Here is an 18,798-nt window from a genome sequence, read left to right as displayed (position 1 = left end):
CATGACATTTATGTTGTTCAATGGACTTTAGCCCAGAGTTTGAAGCCTCTGTCTTAGAGACACAAATTTGATCCTGTCAATCAGTATCTTGTTAATAATGGGGCTTGGGAAAACTGAATCATGCTGTTCCTCCTCCCCGTCAAGCAAGAAAAACAAAAAAACCCCAAAACCCAATTCCTACAAATAATAAATAATGAACCTTTTTATTAGAATGCCAACCTATTATAGTGGGAAATATAGTGGGCAGGAGGAGTATATATGTACATCGTCCTGTCTAGTGTGTGTTCTGCTTGTTGACCACATGGCTGGCACATTGTCAGGTGGCGAGTTGTGAGTGTGGAATCAGAACTGGAAGGTTGGTTATAATGATAAGGGATGGCATATGAGTAATTCAGTGTTATTTTTGTATCTGCTATCTGCCCACGCCTGGGCTAGGTGCTCTCTTTTGTTTATACAGCATCAACAAAATGGATCCCAGTCCCTGTCCTCATCCATCCTCACAATAAGGTTATTCTTGCTAGAAGGGACTCAGTCTGACCATATACTCTCTCCCTTTGAAAATCTGTCTACTCATTGCTGACCACTCTTAAGATTGAAAAACTTTTCCTAAGTCATTTAAATAACTCCAGTCATCGTGCCTCAGGTTTGAGTGATGTGCAGGCTGTTTGGTGTCCTTTTGGTGATTTTAGACCACTTTGCTTTGATCCACTTTATGCTGGTTTTTCTGTGCTAGTAAACATTTCCTTTTGCCCCTGTGAACTGTGTGCAATTTGAACTAGTCCAAGGCTGCTGGAAGGGAAGTAAGCCAGGAGGCCAGCTCAGGGGTTCAGCTTCTGCTCACAGTGATATTCCAGCTCTGAGCTTGTCTTGCTTTTTGTATAGTATTTCCATACCTTACAGGGCTTGGAGTAGAGGGTTCGCTGTGGTAACAAAGACAAAGGGATGACTCTACTGATCTTTGCAAAGAACAGGTGACAGATGCTAGTTACGGCGAATGTGGGTGAAAGAGAAGATGGAATTAGAGGCAACTTAGAAGTGAAAGCTTTTGACAAAGCCAAAATAGATCAGCCAAGTGGAAATGAATATGGGTTAGTGGTTAGATATTGTGATTTTGGTGATTGGTGAAGTCAGAATGTACATTTGGGTAGGCTCCATTCAAAATAATGGCTGTGTGATCTTGAACAAGTCTGTTTTAAAAAGGTAATAATTCATGCCTTAAGTTCCTCAGGATGTTGGTTTAATGATTAACAATAAATTAGCTAACACTGTATTATGCTAAGTATCTATTCAGTATCTCATTTAATCTCGAACATAAGCTAGGAATCAGATACCTTTATCCCTGTTATATGGAGGGGAAACAGGCTTAGAGGGCAGCCCAGATTGCACACTTAAACAAGGGTGGGGTTGGCACTTGTAGGTGTTCAGCTACTGAGCTTAAACTCTTAACCACTACACATTGTTGCCTCTTAAGTAGATAATTTATATGAAAGCAATAAAAAAGCATATGGCTTAGAAAAGAACGAAACAAACTGAAAATAAGCAGAATAGAGTGAGGCCTCTAGTGGAGAAGGAAGTGGGCTGGACAGAGTTTTGGATGATACCCCAGAATGAGGAATGTAGAAGTAGATTAAGAAACAGGTGAATTTGGAGAAGGATGTCTTTGAATCTAAATCGAAGTGTATTAAGGAGGAGGTTATTTATTGCTAAACATCAGATGAGGATATAAGTAGAGAATAAAAACAAAATCCTACAGCTGGCCTTTTCTCATCCTCAGGTATTACTTTTAAATATCACCTTCTCGGTGAGTGAGGCCCTGAGAGTAGTTGGGATGTGGCAGTGTAAGATTCATGAGTGCCCAGTGCTTAGTATAATTTGTGGTGCATCGTAAGTCTTTGCCATCTGGTAAATAGAGGAATTGTGGCAGTAGACCTTTGGGAGGTACATTTGAGTAACACGTTGTGGTCCATGCCCTCAGAGACCTCTTGGTATAGTCAGGTAACTTGATTGTTAAAGCATAAATAGTGGTGTGCTAATGAATAGCTCTCTAGCTGACATGAGCCTTTGATTTGTGGTCCTGCTTATTCACCATCTGTCACATGCCGTTCTATGACACAGATGCCCAGGTACGGGAACCTCTTGAGCAGGGACCGTTTACTAGTGCCTTTGCCACTTCCTTGGCCTGAATGTAAGATCCATTTTAGCGAGCAGCCCTCCTTCCCAGCAGCTCCGTCCCCTCACTTCCCCACAATTCCAACCATCAACCCTATACTTTAGTGATACCAAATTACAGAGTACTCATTTTCTTCATGAACATGCCGTCTTGCTCCATGGCTTGGGCTTTTGGAGCTGTTACTCCCTCTGCCTGTTTCTCCTTTTCCTGACCTGTCAGACTTGCACTGACCTTCACAGTTCAGTTGAAAAGGTGGTCATCCTGGTGGACTTGTACTGCCCTCACCCCTGTAGCAGCCGGTTTCTCCTTTCTCTGTGACTCTGCCTGTGTTATAGCCCTTCTGTATCACTTCAGAATTTTGTGTTTATGCCCATCTCTAATCGCGAGTGGCAGTGCTTTGAGAACATGGGCCGTGTTTAACCTTCCTCCTTTTTCCTCAGAGTCTAGCCCAATACCTGAGTCACAGGGAATGTTCAATAAGTAGGTCCCGAATGAGTGAAAAAATAATGGCTCACTGCCACTTATACATTGGCATGTTTCTCTAGTGTTTGTTTTTGAAAAATGTTTATTTGATATGAAAGGAAAGTTAAATACTACTGTAGACACAGAGTTCTTTTCAGGAAAGGGAAGTTTGTATTTATATTCATTGAAATCTTTGGCTCACTCAGGATTAGATGGAACTAGTTTGGAGGGACGAGGAAGGACAACAGGAAAAGAAATGCATAGTAAAGCTGATTACGTCCTTCAGATGATTTTTAGGTCATCGTGGCTATATAAACTTTTAGGCTAGTGGATGAAATAAAATCTTTTAGGTGTTTGATTTTACCACTTAGTAATTACACATCCATATTAAAGTAGCAGTATATCTTTTATTGATATGGAAGGATTGCTTCTGGCATTCTTTTACTTTATGGAACTTCTTATGTAAATCGTTTTATCCAGCATAGTTTTCCAGGATATAACATAATCTTCATTTGCTTTTAAATTGTTTGAGATTTGTACTTTTTTATTAATTTATTCAACAAACATATATTGGTGCCAAGCAGTGTTATAGGTAATAGTAATAGAGTGATTTATGAAATAGACAACGATTCCTGTCTTCATGAAAATCCTGTTCTAAAGTTGAATCTAGTATGCTGATGTCACAAGAATTTTACCCAGCGACATACTTGATTACTTAATATCTTTGAGATCCACTAGAGGTTAGTATTACAGAATTCAATTTTTAAAAGATTTTTAAAAGGCTCATACAATGTTATTGTTAATAATTGACAGGGAATACCCCCTAGGAATGGGTAGTAATGGTGATCACACTATTCTTAAATGGCAGCTAACACAGATTGTTTACCATGTACCAGGTACTATAATACAACTAGAATATTTTTTATCCTCACCCAAGGACATTTTTTTATTGCTTTTTACAGAGAGAGAAAGAGGGAGGGGAAAGGGGAGAGGAGAGGGAGAAACATTGATGTGAGAGAGAATCACCTACTGGTTGCCTCCTGTACGTACCTGGATAGGGGACTGAACGCACCCGGACTGTGGACCAAACCTACAGTCTAGGTCTGTGCCCTCACCAGGAATCAAACCCGCAATCTTTCGGTTATGGGATGACGCTCCAATCAACCGAGTCGCATTGATCAGGGCCAACTAGAATGTTTTAATTCATTTAAGATCCACATTCCATTTATGAGATAGGTGCTATCGGTAATTTTCATTTTGCAGATGAGGAAACAGAGGAAAGGAGATTAAATCCCTTGCACGGTAGCTAATTGGTTGAGCCAGGATTTGAACTTAAGCATGGTACTAATTGATTATTCAAAATAAAGCAATTAAGAGATTGTTCCCTTTGATGAGAGACTTTATGCAGATTTAAATATAGAGCTGATGGAGAATTACCTATAGGAGATGGTAGAAAGCATATGGTACCAGGTGGTACCTAATTTAGTAATTAGGATCAGTATCAGAGCCAGAATGTTTGGATTTGTCACTTAGCAGCTGTGTGCTTTAGTTTCCTCGTCTATGAGATGAGAACAAGAATAGCACCTACTTCACAGAGTTTTTGTGAGGATTAAATCAGTACATGCAAAAACTTTTAGCAGAATGCCCGATGCATGGAAGTTTTCAGGAAGTGTTAGTTGATGCTCTTACTATTATTGTTACTGGTACTGTTTTTAATGTTGTATATATTTGGTTATATATACCTTTTGTACTTTCCTGATTTATCTTTTGGTTTTGAATCTGTGGTGTTTGTGGCCATGGTTTTTCTTAGGTGAGTATTAGAATGTGGTTCTTTGAGTCTGTGGAGGGTTTTTAATGCTTTTTCATTAATTCTTGCTTGCTATACCTTCTAACAGTGTATTACATAAGAAGTCCTTCAGTCTTGAAAGGATGCCTGCTGAAATGATCTTTCTCTGGGTGAGCTTCTCCTGTGGGAGGATCACAACACTCATTAGACCACATGAGGTGATGAGAAAGGGAGGGAGCTTTACGTCCTGAATATAGGTCTGGCCTGGCTTGCCCCCCCTCCCCCCGCCCCCCGCCCCCTGCTTGGAATATGGAGATAATGCCTAGAGCTGGAGCAGCTGATTTACAACAGAAAAGCTGAAGCTACCTGTTAAAGATGTCAGAGCAGGAGGATAAAAGACTAGTTTTTTGAAGACATTCCCGACTAGATATATCACCTATGGGTTACCTACTGCCATACTTGTAGTCATATGAGAAAAATGATTTTGGTGTTTCCTAGGCACTGTAGTTGGGCTTTCAGGTGGGTTACTGAAAATAGCCAGTATCCTTCAGGGATTACAGTCTTGATTATATATGAACACCTCCTCGAAATCAGCACAAAAAAGAAAAATCGCCCAATAAAAAAGAAATCAAGAATAATGGTAGAGTGAGTCACAAAACTGGAAACCCAAATGGCCAGTTAGCATAAGAATCTCTGTTAGGAAATACAAGTTAAAACAGAGACTTTTCTATAACCGTTATGATATGAGTCTAAAAATATCAAGTATTGGAGAAGATGTAGAGCAGTTTTTATCATGTACTGTTGGTGAAAATATAATTCGTGCAATTGTCCTGGAGAACATTTTGACAGTGTCAAGTAAATGAACCAGGCCATACAAGCCAGCATTCCACTAAGTCTGTACCCTAGAGATTCCTGTACTTTTGCATAGAGACATTGAAGAAGTAGTCAGTGAGGTAATACAATAATGGAAATAATCTGTCCTTCAATTGGGAAAAAGAAAGTATATTTTATTGTGCGATGGATTACCACATAGGATTTAAAAAGAATGACCTATATATGAACTACCTAGAGCTACATATATGAGCAAAACTTGAACTAAAAACATAAAAGTTATGAATGCAGTCATAATATTTATATAAAATATAAAAGCAATATTGAAACTACACAAAAAAGTCACTTCCTGTAGCCACTGAGATATACAAACCTTGGCAAATATTTTCTGCACATACATAATTTTTCTGGAAGTGTAAAAATGTTAATTCATTGCCTATTTTGTTCATTGACCAGTTGTGTAAGATAAATTTTTAAACACTTTGCAAAACATATTCATATATATTCACTTAATCTAACTACATTTTAAGATAAAGGATAAGCAGGATTTTTATTCCTACTCAAATTAAGTGGCAGTAGTTTGACTTACCTTTCTGATTTCTAGTTTAGTTTTATATATTTTTCCACACTCAATTTAATGACTAGGTATACTTTATTTATGCAGCAGAATGATAATAATTTAAATGTAATCACCGTGGTGATGAGTTATTTTTTATTTTTTAGTAAATAATGACATTGATTTGTTGCATTTTGGGGGGAGATAGAGGTGAATACAGATTTTAAATCTTAAATTTTCATACTTAAACCTTAGTATGCACAAGAATCATCCAGTGAATTTAAGAAAAACAAACACAGCTTCTCTACCCACTCCCCCATGCCAACCCCCAGCCTAAAAATTCTGCCTTTCTCCTTTTCTCTATTACTAGATTGGTTTCTCAAAGGCTGTGAGCTTTTCTTGTGCATTTTGGTATTCTCAACAGTGAACAGATTGCCTGGTGGGGCGTGAGTGTGTGTGCGTGTATGTGTTGTGTTTAGTAAATGTTTGCAGGATGAATTCAGGAAGAACATTCCAGAAGTGAATACCTAAACAAAATTAGTACTGTATTATTAATTGTGGATGGAGAAGAGCAGAAAGCATTTTAAATGCTCAAAAATTAGACGTGTGCTGAAATTGGTTTTCAGCCAACCTGGTAAGCATTATTTTCAGACATTCTTTTCACTAGCAAGATTATTTAAAAACATGATTATAAAGTTCAAGAGAAGGATTTTACTGGAAAAGGTATAATAGAAAGTAAGAGTAAACAGAAAAATCAGGTGGTTTAGCACAAGTGTACCAAGCCAGCTTAGAAGTTAACAGTCCTCTTCTTAGAGGAGTGTTCTCTAGCATAAACTACTGCGAATTGTTCAGTCCATTGGCAGTAAAACAGAAAACTGCCCTTTTCACCCTTTCCAGCACACAAATGTGGACAATTCATAGCTGGAACTTATCTTCAAGAAATTGCTGGTTTTATTGAAGCCAAATGTGTAGTTTTTCATTTAGACACACGGAAGGCCTTTAGAGCTCTTGCCATGTATAAAGTAAACCACACAGATACTTAAAAAAACACAAGCAAACAAAACATCCTCAACTTATTGTATGTAAATGAAGATGCAGGCATAACCTATTTGTTGTTAAATACATCTGTCTTGTGCACAGTTTATCCCTTCTCAGTGTTAGTTGGGTGCTCTTTAAATATTATAACTGTGCAATTAATCCTAATTGAATATAGGTTAGAGGTGGGATGAAAACTGACAAATTGGTGACTGATTCTACATTTTCCATCTCGTTGGCTGTTTAGAAGAAGTCCAATTCTATTTTAAGGTGGGTTTTCTTACTTTCTTTCTTTTAAAGATTTTATTTATTTTTAGAGAAGGGGAAGGGAGGAAGGGAGAGAAACATCAGTGTGTGGTTGTCTCTCACATGCCCCCTACTGGGGACCTGGCCCACAACCCAGACATGTGCCCTGACTGGGAATCGAGCTGGCGACCCTTTGGTTTGTGGGCCAGGGCTCAATCCACTGAGCCACACCAGCCAGGCCTTAAGGTGGGTTTTGTAATGGTGTGAGGAATTCAAAAAGGAACAGTACTAAAAGAAATTTCTTAATTGCCTGTTTAGCTCTAACCTGAAGCAAACTTTCCTAGACTGAACTTATCTAACATGGACCAGAAAAACCGTGTGCTTGAACAGAAACTTGAATGTATTGACGTTTCGTGCTAGACCTCTGGATAGCCTTGGGTAATTCTTCTGTTGCTGTTTACTTACTCCAAAATAAGTGAGATGTGGACAGTTAACTCAAGAAATGCTTTTGTTGTGTCATTGGCGATTGTCTTACAGGCTGTTTCATGCTAGTGTTGAATAGCAGACAGGACTATCTCAGACCCACAGAGTAAATAAATCTCCAACAATTAGAGTATACTTTGAAGATGCTGATAACCTGATAAGGAGTAATATGTAATATCCATGATATTATTTTGTTTATGGAGATGAAAGATGGTATGGTTTATTGTCAGTTAAAGGAAGCTGTGAATGGGAAGCATGTTTGCAATTAGTGCTTGCTCCATGTGCAGTGTATCTATTTAAATTGGAAAGATTATCTAAATACAAGGTGTGTTGTTTGGGCTTAGACACAGGCAAGCCAGGTCTTAGTAGACACATGAGAATATTCCTTTGAATTTCTAATTGAGGCATATTTAAAATTAGTGTTAATATTGAGCTCTGAAAAATACTCTTTTGATTATCTTCTATTAAATCAAAGTAATACTATGTATAGTTGAATGGAGGCTCAGTTGCTTATCATTTTTGTCTCGTGGTTTTTGGACAATTTCTGATCTTTTGCCCTTTCTGGAAAGTTGCCTTTGCACCATTATTGGAACTTGTTTGAAGTTGCAGATCATTTTGGGAGACAGAAAATGATCCCTAGAAAATACTGAACTGATCTTCAATCTGAATGATTCACCAGATTGAATTTTGGCCTTTGACTCTCTCAAGGGCAGGGTAGTGTCCAGCTACGTTTTGCAAGTAACTGCAAATGCCTTTTTGCCATTTTGGTTTTTAATTTTTTTTTTTTTTTTTAATAAATGACCTCTGTGAAACTTTAAGCCAAATGATTTTCAAAGGTTCTTTTTTATTTTGCATTTAAAATACAATATTAGGTTTTTGTTTTTGTTTTTTTGTTTTAGGAATTAAATATGTACAGCTGTAATTTCCCACCTCCTCCCCTCATCCTTGCTTAAGTTATTGAAGGAGAAAATCGTAGACTGACTTTGTATGCCTGAATAAAAAACTGAGAGGGCGACTGAGAGGGAACTTCAACTTCATTCTGGTCACTGTCCTTGCCCAAATACTTTCATATGATCATTTAGGTTGTCGGAAAACTCCAGATTCAGAGGGAAGGGAACAGTTGAGGTTGTTTATTTATTTTTTAATCAAAAGGCAGATGTACCTATTTTAACTCCTTACTTGAAACAAGGCAAGTTGAGAGCAGTGGGAAGTCAAGGACAATGAATCCTCAGGAAACAGCTTCACATGTTGCCTATTGCATCCTGGATGATTTGGATAAAACAGAAACAGCTGGGATGCCAAATAACCTATAAATTTCCAGTGTTGGCGGAAAGTGTGGGGTAGCGCATTTATGAGCTGATTTAATAGAGGGCTTTGCCCACAAGTCTTTGGTGATTTGCTTTCAGTTTTCTTCACAAAAATGCAAAATATTTGGGGCCCTTCTTATTACTAAATGAAAAATCGTGTGCATTTGGCTCCCTAAAGCTAGTAGCCTTGAGAGATGGGCCTGCCTAGAAATTGACTACATTTTTGTGGGAGAAAGGGTGAAAAGGGCAGTTTCCTGTGTTGCTGCCAAAAGGTCTGAACAATTTGTAGTAGCTTGTGGCTAGAAAACAACTTCTGTGAGGCAAAACAGCAACTACCAACTGGCTCTGGGTATGTGTGAGAAAGTGCTCTTCTTTCCTGTTTGATTGTTAGGATTTATGGAAAATTTAAATGCTGTGTCCTTATACTCAACTACTTAAAATGGTGTTTTGGTTGATTTGGATAAAAACTTGGGGAATATGTATGTTTGGAGTTAGCACAAGTGGTGCATATGGTTATTTTTTAAAAAGGGCAGCATTTATATTTTGCTTTTATTGTATCCGTGGGCTTGGATGGTAATCCATTTTTCTCCTGCCTTAAGAAAGAGCAGGTAAATCTGGCATCTAAGGTGTGCATTTTTACAGGACTATTCCCCGCCCCACCCTCCACCCGCTGAGTTAACTTTTTAGAAGTATGCTTTTCTCTTAGTCCATTTGGGCTTTGCATCAGATGTATGTTTGTAAAATATATATGTAAGTAACTACTGGTAATTGCCACTTAACGGTGCTTCCAGCGTGCCAGACACCATGCTGATGTTCCTGGTTATGTTCTTCACTTTTTCTTTGGCTGAGGGAGACAGCTTAGAGAGGGGTTAAATGTCGTGGCTATGTAATGGTTGGAGCCAGGTTTTGCAGTTTTGTCTGTGTGTTCCTAATTATTTTCAAATAGTTACAATTTCAAATTTTCATTCAGTGAACTTAAAATCTGTTAATAATTTTCTTCTGGTAGAATGGGCTTGGATATGTAGAATGAAGATAGATTTGGTTTGATTCGGTTTTAACGTTTTCACTAAGCTCTTTTTTCAAGTGCTGCTTCCACCACCCCCGACCTTCTCTGTATTTAACCCTTTGCCCTAGCTGTCTGAGCTAGCAGTCAGCAGCATATATACGCAGTCATGCTGTTATTTAAATACTTCGGACTTTTACATTTTTGGCCTTAATTTTGATTTTTCTCTTTGGTTGGGGATATCTGTTAGTTTTTCATTAAAATGCAGATGATAGCTGATTAAAGCATAACCTTTTTCTTAATATTTTGCTGTGTTTATCAATGTCATTTTTTCCTTTTTTTGTTTATTTAGTAAGTAGCCTGATGCTTATAATCTAGCACAGGGGTTCTCAACTGGGGTGGGGGTTGGTCCGTGATTTTTGTTCCTCTAGGGAACATTTGGCAGTCTCTGCGACATTTTTGATTGCCATGTCTTGAGGGCACCCTGCTGGCATCTAGTGAGATCATGTCTGCTGCTAAACATTTTTTAACGTACAGGATAGACCCTCACAACAAAAAATTATGTGGCAAAAATGTTAGTAGTGCAGGGGTTGAAAAATCCTGATTTGGCTAACAAGGCAGTAACCAAATCTGATTAATTAAAAACTCTTATTCTTCATGACAGTTTTTTTCCATTAAAAAAAATACAGTAACTCAGTGGTAACGAGGCAAATTTTTATTCTGTCTTCTAGAGGTAGAGGAAGAGGTTGCCTGTCTGTCTGCTCACCCAGCCCTAAGCCAAATCACACAAGTTGACCTTATACTGGATTCTCTTTCAGTGGCTTCCTACCTTCATCCCCTATCCCACTCAGAAGAGATCACATTATCTTAGTCACAAATAATTTCCTGCTTATTCAGAATGTTACATGACCTATCTTGGCTTGGGGTGGAGGAAAAGCAAAGGAATGAAAGGGACATTCACCAAAGTTTTGACTGGGATGAAAAGTCCTAGTGTGCCTTTCATGATTACTTTGAGTACCAGAGAATGCAGTTGTGAGTGATATATTTAAGTTCACACATACCTACAGAGGCAAGGGTTAATTAAATAGCGCTGTAAACAAAACAAATTCAATGAATAAGTGGAATTTTTAGATAATCTTTAAAATAAGAAATCTCTAGGTCCTGTATCTGAAATTTCTATGTCCAGTGTCTATCAAATAACTACCTGTTAGTGGGGAAATTGGCACTTGCATTTTATCTTGTGGGTTCCTGGGCCTACCCTTTGTGATTCTGAGTAAATGTAAAAAGTTGGAAAGAGCCACTTGTAGTGCTATTTGGATGCCTTTGTAAGTACTTGGGATTCTGCGCCTTCTTTCTTTGCTCCTTGTCCTTCAGATATGGCTCCAGTTTTACCTAACTTCATTTTCTGTTCTTCTGCTTCCCCCCGTCCCGGCCCCCCCACCCTGATTGCTTTATGTAGTTATTTCTCAGAATGAATCATAATCATTGGTTTCCTCTCTATGTCTCTTACCAGGCTGTGCTGTTATATATATTACAGTGCTGGGGACAGAGGCCATTCCCTAAATATTGGATGAATGAATGAATGAATGAATGGTGGAGGAAAAGGAGAAGCAAGCACCTTAACAGTCTTAAAACTAAGTAACAGAAGACAGGTGTTACAGGGCTTTGACAGTCAAGGTGCTGGGGACCGAATGTAAGTGAAGGTAGAATTGTGATGTTAGCATGACTGCATTGGTGTGGTTTGTGCTGTGCCATTTTTTTTTTTTTTAAATGTTGATAGTGTGGGTGACAGGCTGATAGGCTAACTGTGGCCTTGGCCATCTCTGCTTGCATAAGTGGTGCTCATGTCTCCTACCTCCAAGCAAAATTATTTTTTACACTGAAGGGCTCGTAGGCTTTGCATGTTCTGGAATATAATCTGCCTATTTGCTGGCATATGTGATTTCAGTCTAGATTTCTCAACTGAGTTTATTATGTATGTTCCCCCGCTGCAGGAAGAACAAAAGTTTTAAACTGATAGACATGAACCTTGAAGACCTGCAGTGATTTTCCTGTGGCAGCATCCTTGTAGCACTTTGAATTCTGGGCTTGGGCAGATATGCTTCCTTCACCTTCACTTCAACTGGTCGCAGAATTTCAGGAGACACAGCTCCATTTTACTCGGGGGTTCATTCTCTTACGTGCATGAGTGTCACCATTAGTGACCTGGGTTAGAATAAATAGCGACTCTATAATGGGTGTGTTTTGTTTGCCTGTTGAACTGTATGAAAACATTTATTAGATAATTTGATTCGAAGTAGAAGTAATTATGGAAAAAGCTTTCTTTCAGCAAAAGGCCCACTAACAGGGCACCAGTGCTTATCACTGTGGCCACGCCATTGGACTCGTCTCTTGCCAATTGAACATGCCTGATTGCACAAGCATTTGCGTGGTTGAACAAATTATATGTGGACAATAAACTGTTGATGCCTGGTAGTGATTATGGAGGAAGGGCAGAGTTGCACTTCTTTGGTAAGAAAATTAAAGATAGACTATTACCTAACACTTTCATAAAAGAGAATAAGATAAAAACACTTTTGAGTTAAATAACTTTTTCTTTTATTCTTTAATGGTTAAGTGTTCTTAAACTTATTAATGTTGGAAGTCAGCCTTATACTGGACAGTTTTGTTTTTTAACAAATGGCTAGTAACTTTTGATTATTTATAACAACTTTGTTCAGTTATGTCAGGCTTTCTTTATTAGAGGACAGCTCTATGTAGTTTATGGCTCAGACCATAGGAAGACCCAATTCCCAGTGTCATATCTTTTTGTCTGTAATTTTTTTGCTCTATGTACAGGTGTAAAGGTATGACCAGGAGAGTGGGGTGTGGATTTACTAGGGTACTGTCGTAGGCTTTCTGGAGATTGCTAGGAGTTCTCAAAGACTGTGGCTGGGAATTGAAATTGAGAAAAATCATCATAGTTATTTTTGTTTGGCGGCATGAGTGCAAGTGTGAAGTAAGGGCAGAGTTAGGTGGAACCACAGAGCACGAGAGGTTCTGGGCTGTGGAGAGGAGGGCTGGGCTGAGAGTCCAGGGTATAATGGTTGCCATGGAATCCAAGCCACTGAAGGAGGGTAATGAAGAAGGCAGTGGGAAGCGGGTAGGGGCGCAGGCTGCCCAGGGTCAAGAATTGTTGAAGTTGGGTGTCAAGAGGGATTGAGCTGGAGAGATAGAAGATAATCAGAGGTCGGGATGCCTGAAATTAAGATAATGGTAGGATTATAGGTCTAGGGCAGGAGTTTTCAAGAAATCATTTTAGAAGGCCATAACAGGCATTTAGAAAATGCAATAAGATAAACAACACGAGAATCAGGGCCCTATCTAGCATATATGGCACTTCTATGTGAATTGAAAAAAATTTTTACCCTTTGGGAAAAGTTTTCAGTTACTAATAATTGTGCTTCAGACGAGCCTCTTAGGCTGCAGTTCTGCCACAGTGCAGAGCCTCCCCTTTGGGAGCGGAAAGAAAAAGCCGAGTGTGGGGGAAGAGATGCCCTTTCTTTCTGCTGAGACAGAGAAGGCTCACTGACGGGGGTTTGGGGCTGGATTTAGCGCAAACTGCCTGAGCTTAGGCTTTCTTTCTGATCATAGTGGGTCGCACTTTTGAAAACTTTGGTTTCCATTAAAACTGGGGTGTTTGTGATGTATTTATGAACTGCGTTGGGATGTAAATATTTTGCTCTGAAACACAGTTGGAAAAATTTGAAAGCCATTGCTTGGGGTATGACCATGGGAATGGATGACTGAGATGGTGAGGAGGACAAGCTCACTGAGATTTGCTTTTTAAGTAGGAGCAAACTAACATTCTCTCTCTCCGACACTCTCCCCCCCCCGCCCCCTCCCCCCACTTATACACACTCCTCTGCTCTGTGCCTTATGGAAAAGGAGTAAGAGTACAGGTGATAAAAACGATTTTGTTTAGGATGCATTGAACACGTGAAGGTTTGGGATTCAGCTCCCACTTCCCTAGAAAGATGTTAAACAATGTGGGGTGGTGAAGAAAAGTATGGCCCATATGGCCCAAATATTGGTTGAGCTTCTGGCTCAGCATTGTGTCCCTGCTGCTTCACTGTCAGACCAGGGGAAATAAGTAACTTGGAATAATGCCAGAGTCTGGGTCATGGCTAAGAGTGTGTGATTCTGTAAAAGTTGGGCACTTAGGAGAGGGTACTTTTGAGTCATAGGAAAAGAGCTCTTTGCAACTTAGACAGTTAGAGGTTGACTGCAAAATACATATTTAGCAATAGAAAATGGGAAATTAAATTTTAGAGGGTTGTGAGGGCAACAAAGCTCTGTAAAAGATCACGTAGACAGACACAGTTTTGGGAACTATGAGATATTAGTTCTAGCCTCTCCCTTGTTTTGCTCCCTTGATGATTTGTTAAAAACAACAACAAAAAAAAATAGCACTGGAGTGTGATTTATTAAAAACAAACAAAAAAATAGCATCCTAGTGTGATTTTGACCATGCCTTTAGAAGTAAAAACAAAAATTGGATCTGGACCCACCTTCCTACTATTACGCATAGTAAAATCTTGAGAGTCTAGTTTCCCTTCGTCCCGAACCATATTAGTCAGGGGTTGGCAGTGGGAAGGAAGTAGGAAGCTACATTCTGGGGCTCTTAAAAAGGAAGGGAAAGGTGGCAGGGCATTGTGGAGCGGGGAGTTAGGAAGTTCTTGTAGCCCTTCACCCCATTCCCCCAGAGTTCCCACCCTCCCCCCTTGTCAGGCACCCCATCTCTTAGGGAGGCCTTTGTGGAGGAACGGTAGGGTAGGGCTTCTCATTGGGCTAATATGAACGGAGGGTGACAGAAAGGGTCAATTCCCACTCACTCCGCTGGGGAGCAAATGGGTTTTAGTTTTTGTGTGTCTTCCTTAGAAGCGTTAAAATTTGCAGTTAAATTTTCAGATACTTAGAGGTGCATTAGAGGTTAATTGGACCTTCTTAGTATGGTTGGGAGTCAGTATTCCCTTTAATGATGGCTTCTGTGGGGAAAAAGAATTATAATGAACATTTCCTTAGTGCTTACTTTGCCAGAAACTGTCATTCTATCTACATTATTTTATCTGTACGGAGAGCCAGGCATTCTGTTTTCTTAGCTTCATCTTACAGAATGAGGATTGCGGCTCATACCCCCAACCTCACTTTGTCATCCTTGTCTCATTCATTCCCCTACTGTGACCGTCCCTTCCTCAGCCAAGTCCTCATTTATCCTTTTTTTTTTTTTTTTTTTTTAAGCCAGTGACTCAAAATCGGGCCTATCATGAGTTAGGGGACTGCCTGCAGACAGGTGTGCAGAGTTAGTCCCCCACAAGTCTGCCAGACGTAAAGGTAGGAGCCGCCAAAGTTTGGCCTTCCGAGGACAGTATTTGATGCTGTGCTCTACAAAAATGTTTAAAGCTGAAAAGCTGTGAATATAGGGCTTCCTAAGTACAGTCAAGTATAGTCAAGAGTGTGAGTGAGGCTTTCTAGGGCCAGAAGGACTGTATTTTGTGTTAAACAGCGTTGGGTGGGCTCAGGGATTCTAGCCACGGCTGCATTCCAGAGGCAGTTGAGAGCCATGGCTGGTAATGACATCATCTCCACAGGTGCCAAATCTCCGCCCCCCCGCCACCCCCGCCAAAAAAAGCCTTTGCTTCTTCCCCCCTTTCTTTTTAGAGGACGTCTAAGCACTACTATGAGGTTTTGTTGCGAAAATAAGTATGAAATTCAATTCTGGGAGTGTGCGCAGAGGTAGGGAGATGAAAATACAGTGCTGTTTGAAAACCACACAGTCCCAGAAATTCCAGTTTTAGGTTACTTGTGTTCATTCACTCCCAGGAGATTTTTGCGGGGGAGGGTGGGGGCTGGAGGAGGGGATAGAGACTAGATGAGAAAAGTAGCCTTGGAAAAAGTAGGTTGAGGGGCTTTCTCCCCTCTTTTCCCCCTCCTTGAAGACTGGACTATACTGTTTCTAAGTGTACTCTGATTTCCAGCATATTTTGTAGAGGCTGACAAGCTCTGATTTCCTCATGTCAAACTTGATTTCAAGGGATAACAGTGAATTTATATGTTTGTGGAATAAAATTTGGAATAGAGAGAGACATAATAAAAGCCAGCCTATTCTCACTTTCAGACATAATTATTTAATATTTTGTTGTTTTTATCCTTGGATCCTACATTTATGTCTTATAGAATAAATACTTGAGCAAATTTGTATACACTTCACAATGTGTTTGCTTTTGATGTCTGTTTTCAACCTGTGTATAGTTTGCCATACTAAGTAACTCTTTAAAAAGGTATACTTTTAGGATTTTGAGGCATGTTAAGAGATAAATAATCTACCTGTTATTTAATCGATGAGAAAATTTAGTAAAGGGAAGTTAAGTGACTTTCTCAAAGTTACTACTTTCAGAGCTGGAGTTAGAACTGGCTTCACTTCAGTATACTTTTAACTATACCATTCAGTCTATATTACGTTGTTCACTGGGGAGAATTTGTGAAGTATTACACTTCACAAAGATAAATTAGAGCTTATTGCCTCAGAAGAGTTAAATCCATCTAACTGTAACTTTGAGTATGAAAAAAGGTGACACATTGAGGCTATCCAAACACACTTGTGTAGTTAAATTAATTTGCCCCAAGTGATTTGGAAAAGTTTGAAAACCATTATGATATGGCTGGATTGCTTCTCTTTCAGGGTTGTTTGATGTAAGCCTGAAAAGAATGGAAGTTAAAATGTATGTTTTACATTTAGCATAAGCATATTTGAAGTTTCTCTCTTCCTGCCATGTTTAAACCGATAAATCAAATAAAGCTTTTTAGTGGTTTTGCCAAACTGTTAATTATCTCATATGCCAACTTTCTTCCACTCTGGAATATATTTGCCATATTTTGCTGAATCCTGTAGGAATTCATATCTGTGTAATTTCTTTGGCAATTACTCATATAGCCTTACGGCATTTCTTCTACTGTTGTCTTGAAATTTGAACGTTTTATGAATGTTCACTTTCTTTGGGGTTGTGTGTTAACAGTCTGGATATCAGCGTCTCAAGGAAAGAATGTTGTCATTCTTCTGCCTTCCTCTCTGCCTCTCCCCCTCCGCTTTGCTTGTCTCCATAGTACTAAGAGCACACTTTGTAGATTCTCACTAGTAGTACTGTGACTTGTTCAAAAGTCTCTGAGAGTGTTTAGGGCAAATAAAGGAACATGGCCTCTTCCTCACCCTCTCTGATTTGACAGTGGTGCTGGCACCACTGATTGTGGGGATAGCTCTGCAGGAAGGGGAAGTCTAGCATCATTTGCTCATTTTTCATTTTGGTCAGTGGGTATTTTACATGTCCTCTTTGAGGCTGTTGTGTGGATCCAGACAAGGTACTGGCACACAGAGTCGCAGCCTCACCCTCACCTCTGATTGACTTCGGTGAGATGGGAGGAACACTTGGAAAATAGGTGATGGGGAATTGTCAGTTTCTGTTTTTCTTGGAAAAATCTTCCCCACAAGAAATCTTCAGTATACTAAATTATGCATCGTGAAGACTTACTGACAGTGTTGTGCATTTCTTGGCTTTCTGCATCTTGAGGGAAGAACTGAAGGTGAAATCAGGGAAATGAAGAAACTTAGTGTTGAAAATATGAAGAGTAAGGAGTGGAAAAGAAAAGGAATAATTGCTTGTGTGTATTTGTAGGTAGGAGAAGAAGGAAAAGGAGAAAGAATGAAAACACCATGAAGAAGTAAGGATAAGTAGCCAAATGCTAGGGTGGGGACCAAATCTGAATGTCATTTGGCAAAGTTGATTATGCTTTTGGTTCTCTTCCAGAAGTTTTTCAAATCATTGGAGTGGGTGGGGGAACTCCACTAGAGATGACAGCTTAAGTGTTGGAGAAATATGACGGAAATAGCTTGAGTGACTAAAGAGGGAAGAAACAATTAAGAAAATTCTTTTTTTTCTTTTTTCTGGCAATGCTCTGTTTCTCATAATGCTATACTTAATTTGTTCTCTCGTGTTGTATCAGGAAGCTTGTTCAGTATAATATAAAGAATCTTCTTTTTGATCAACTACTTGATTTTTTCCTCCATCTTTCTGTAAGCCGCTTGCCATAGAATAGGCCTTGGAACCCTCTCTATCTCCCAACTTGTTCACTGTGGGAAAGTGTCAGGATGTAGATGTGATGCCAAAGGAGACAGATTCCAGGAGCCTCACAGGAGAGCAGCCACACACCCCCACTTTGTGGACCAAGCACACTTGTGTGGTCTCTGTGTGTGGGCATACACATATGCTCTTTTCTCTTAAAAAAGAAGTGCATAGGCGTGACGTATTTGTGCAGAAAGTTTCATGTGTTGCTAGAGTGTGATCTCATTTATCTTAAGTCTTTTTAAAATTCATTTTATTTATGTAATAATGGATATGCATATTCTCTAGGCTGTGTAGAATCATTTTCTACCTGTTTCTGTTTGGTTCAGCGAAAAGAGTAAATTAATTTGGGGAATACTTTTACAATTGGAAAAGGCACTCTGCTTCTTAGAGATATTTATGTTCACTGTCCGGTTCCAGTATGGATCGCATTACTTTCTGATCCAGGGCTGGGCCACCTCTGACATACGAGTTAGGAACTGAATTGTGTCAGCATTGCTACTTAAGGCGTTTATCCTAATCCAGGCGTCCTTGGATTTTTCAGTGCCAACAAGCAAGGTGGTAGCAGCTATCTCCAACCTAGGCTGCAGGAGTGAATTTTGAGGAGATCTGTGATTGCTTGGTGAATTCATTACCAGTAAATGTGAGTTGGTGTTTTTCTTTGGATGCTCTGTTTTGACTGCATGAAGATAGTGGTTTTTACGTTATTTGCAAGTTGATCCTAGAAGAAAATGAAAAACAGTGAATTCTATCTCACAGGGTG

General features: G+C 39.4%; 1 protein-coding gene across 11 annotated transcripts in view; it reads left to right on the top strand.

Moving 5' to 3' along the window:
* The window catches only part of EPB41L2 (erythrocyte membrane protein band 4.1 like 2), a 214,260-nt gene that overhangs the window by 34,383 nt on the left and 161,079 nt on the right, over positions 1-18,798 (top strand). For 9 of the 11 annotated variants that reach the window (XM_054569954.1, XM_054569959.1, XM_054569957.1 and 6 more), the window contains exon 3: positions 18,580-18,678. The exons of 1 other annotated variant lie outside the window; for it this stretch is intronic. The gene's annotated coding sequence lies outside the window, so the exon portion shown is untranslated. Of the gene's footprint in view, positions 1-9,178; positions 9,226-18,579; positions 18,679-18,798 lie in introns of those variants that run through there. One more of the 11 variants, XM_054569953.1, reaches the window with a different exon arrangement.

The sequence above is a fragment of the Pteronotus mesoamericanus genome, unplaced genomic scaffold (assembly GCF_021234165.1).
Source record: "Pteronotus mesoamericanus isolate MK-2021 breed Mesoamerican mustached bat unplaced genomic scaffold, CSHL_Meso_final contig_20, whole genome shotgun sequence".
Taxonomy (NCBI): domain Eukaryota; kingdom Metazoa; phylum Chordata; class Mammalia; order Chiroptera; family Mormoopidae; genus Pteronotus; species Pteronotus mesoamericanus.
This window is presented reverse-complemented; position numbering and strand designations above follow the sequence as displayed.